General features: G+C 48.3%; 1 non-coding gene across 1 annotated transcript; it reads left to right on the top strand.

The window, feature by feature from the left end:
• The first annotated feature begins 2286 nt into the window (after window positions 1-2286).
• On the top strand, window positions 2287-2359 carry TRNAA-AGC (transfer RNA alanine (anticodon AGC)). The gene has a single exon. It is a non-coding gene; the product is annotated as a tRNA-Ala (tRNA).
• The last annotated feature ends 1111 nt before the right edge of the window (window positions 2360-3470 follow it).

Here is a 3470-nt window from a genome sequence, read left to right as displayed (position 1 = left end):
AGGTGCAGCGTCCCACTTCTCTCACTTCCCGAGGCCATGCAATAGGCATGGTATAGAGACCGAGGGAACGCTTTCACGTTTTGCAACTCAAACCATCATCGCGACAAATGCGGCACGAGTGGGACGTGGGAGCGGATCCCCACCTACCAGCGCCAGCCGCCAAGCGTAAAGCCCTTGGAGGTTAACAGCCCCATCCTCCTTTGTATGCCCTCCACGGGGCACAGCCGAAGCATGGGCCCGAGGGCTGCTATCAGCCCAGAGGAAAACAGGGTATCCCAGGCCGGCGGACCAAGGCTTTAACGATGGCGCCCGACAAGCGGTTCTGCACACGTTGGTGCAGCTAGAAGCTTAGCTACCCGATCTTGTACGTGAGGAATCTGTGACACTTCCTCGAGAAGTGTCCCACGGTGCGATAGGACCCGGCAAGAGGTTCCTGAGATCAACCCGTGGAGCACCACACCTGGCACTTCTGACATTCTCCATAGAAGGAGGGGAGAACCCGTCTGTCAGAAGCATTAAATGCGGATCATGTCGCTACAATGGATGGCATCAGCTGCCAAGATGGGGCGCAGCATGGCCACCTTTTGACTTTAGGCGTCAACAAAGCGTGCCATCCCCAAAATCATCCACAGTGGTCGCCAGAGGTTCACCTACCCGGTCCTCTACTACAGGAGCGTTCTATAGCAGTCCGCGCGGCATGGGCGAGCATGCCACGCCTCGTCGCGTCAAGTCGGTATGGATGGCTTTCCACTCTCGCCCCTGTTAGAGCTAAACATGTGGTACCTCCCCGTAGGGTAAGGGTAGACCAGGCTCAGTAGAAATGGGGGCGACTGTGACCTGGGAGCGGGTCGACTGATTCGGGGCACATACTCTGTAATCACCTCTTCGAGATGACACAACTATAACACTTTTAGGCAAAAGTAGGGTATTACACCTCGATGGTGTCATGAACCTGGGTATCTCTGGTGTGTTCTACCTTCTGCCACCCACTCTTTGGCGATGGATGACTTAGGAAACCGAGTGTGTTCAGTCCCTGGCTGAACTCACAAAGGGTTGTAGCAAGCAACCATGACAGGTTCCTAGACACCGACAAGTATGAACCCCTCTATTTTCCCTCATAAAGGTCACATGCCTCTGCATGTGTGGAAATTTCCATCTTGTCATTTCCCTAGCGCGGCAACGCTCCGTTGCCTCCTCGTGAAGCTCTGCCTCCCTCCACATGTTGCCTTCTGTCCAACTCCTCTTCCACTCCCCTTTACCACTAAGTGACCCCCCCCCCCCCCCTCCCCAAGGAGGAGATCTCCCCCTTGGAAGGAAGGGTATCCGACTTTCCCTTGAAAGAGTGTGGATTCTCCATACTCTCATGTAGCTACACCTTCTATGTAGGTCACCGAATTTGTATCAAGATCTATGTTATCTTTGTATATAGAAATTTTTATATTTGTTTCTTCCAAACAAGAGAACATTTGACCTTGAAACTTCACAGACCAACGATACACAAATGCCACTCTTTGCATAAGATGTTTCCAATTTTTTTATGAAACATAAATTTGTCAAAATTTTTATTTTGCATGAGTTGCATCATTTTTCAGAAATTCCTGTTGTGCCAAAAAATCAATTCTTTACGCGGTAGTACTTGTGTGATGTTGATCTGTAAAGTTTCAAGCTCTGATTCTTTTTTATTTGGGAGAAACAAAAAAGAGAAGTTTTCCCACATGAACTTTGATGTGAAAATGAAGGGTGAGGATAGAAGGCACAGCTGAGCTGAATGGCAGCAGAATCATGACTTTTCCTTCAAACTACCGCCCTATGCTTCTTCCCTTGGCAGTGTAAATGTGTAATGGGAAATGTGATCAATTAAGGGCTTAGGATGGAGCCAATGGTGGCAAGGAGGGTCGGAGGGGTGGTTGAGGTGCAGAGGTCGGTTACCGGAGAGATACGGCCAGCGAGAGGCGGGGGTGAGAGAGGTGATGGCTGGAGTACTGCCGGAGATGACGGTCGTCGTGGCATCGGCACTGACAGGGCAGGGGAAGACAGCGGCCAAAGAGGTGGCCGAGCCAGTGGCAGGGGAGGACAGCGGGCCGGGGTCGTCAGCCATGTGTGGCGTCTGATACCAAAATGCTCAACCGTGTGGTTGGACACAGGCAACTCAATCCATCCGGGTCAGTGGACGTGCAAGATCAGTGCGGCGAGCGATCTTGCCGGCAGTGTGCAGAGACAAAACATGGTTGTGAATGTTTGTTGGGTACTACTTTATGTAACGGTGATAAAATATTTACCTGCAATGGGGATGTAGCTCAGATGGTAGAGCGCTCGCTTAGCATGCGAGAGGTACGGGGATCGATACCCCGCATCTCCAAACATATCTATTTTTGTTTTGCATTATTGTACTTGGAAAACAAACAGTGTTTTCCACTCCTCTTCCGTTTGCATGGTTTTGAACGAGGCTTGGCTTAACTCGCGACATCCGTACGCGATCATGCACCTTTCCATGTTCATGTGTTTAAACCAACCGAAACGTGTCTTTTGAGAGGACACCTCGGTTTTAAAACTAGAGCTCTCTGAACAAAGTCTCCATGATACCGGCTTTTAGCGCATTCCTCTACCTCTATTCCTTCAAGAAAACTTTCAGTATACGGTTGAACAAGGGTGTATACATACTGTTGACGCTCAAAAGTGGCACGATCATGAAGATTATCTTGAAGCTATGTCAAGATTAATTCAAACTTATTATTGAAAGTCATCATGGGATGGCTCTCTTCGAGAATATCAAGATAGATATGAAGATGGTTTAAAACGAAGCTCGGATGCAAAAGTTATGACAAGTTCAGAGATGCTCATGTTGACACCAGATTAAAGAATGGCTTGAAACCCAGTTAAAATGGTCTCCAATGGAAAAGGTTTCAACATGAAAGTTGTGCGTCTCGTCGAAACGATTGATTTTGATATAAAAACGTCTCAATCGAAGTTCGTATGCAAAAGTTAGAGCCAAGAATATGCGGCTGCATCAGGATGGTCGGACACTCCGGGAATGATCATCCGGGTTTCGGATTTCTCCGAGGTTAGCCGGACACTTCGGGGATGTTTGTCCGGATTTTGGATTTTTCTGCCACAGACTTCGAGAAATAGCCGAAAATCCCCTCAAGATGTCCTCTGATCAAAAAACGTTCAACATGAAAGTTGTTCATCTCGTCGAAACGGCCAAGATTGTTTTTGGGCACGTTTCCATCTGAAGGCGTTTACTGCCTCAAACATGACCCACAAGATGCAGCCAGGTTGTAAACCGAACAGCTTTGGAAAGTTTGGATTCCGAGTTGGACCCATCTAGGGTTTTGAACGTGAATTGTAAATCTTTCCTTGCACGGGAAGTCCATCCGCCTCTTATATATCTAAGGGATGATGGCCGATTGAACAACAACACATAATCGCAAAACCCATCTACTTTTTATCCTAGTTTTACATCTCTCCCT

This window comes from Triticum aestivum, chromosome 2B (genome assembly GCF_018294505.1).
Source record: "Triticum aestivum cultivar Chinese Spring chromosome 2B, IWGSC CS RefSeq v2.1, whole genome shotgun sequence".
Taxonomy (NCBI): Eukaryota; Viridiplantae; Streptophyta; class Magnoliopsida; order Poales; family Poaceae; genus Triticum; species Triticum aestivum.
Note: the sequence above shows the minus strand (reverse complement) of the source record. Positions and strands in the feature narration are given on the sequence as shown.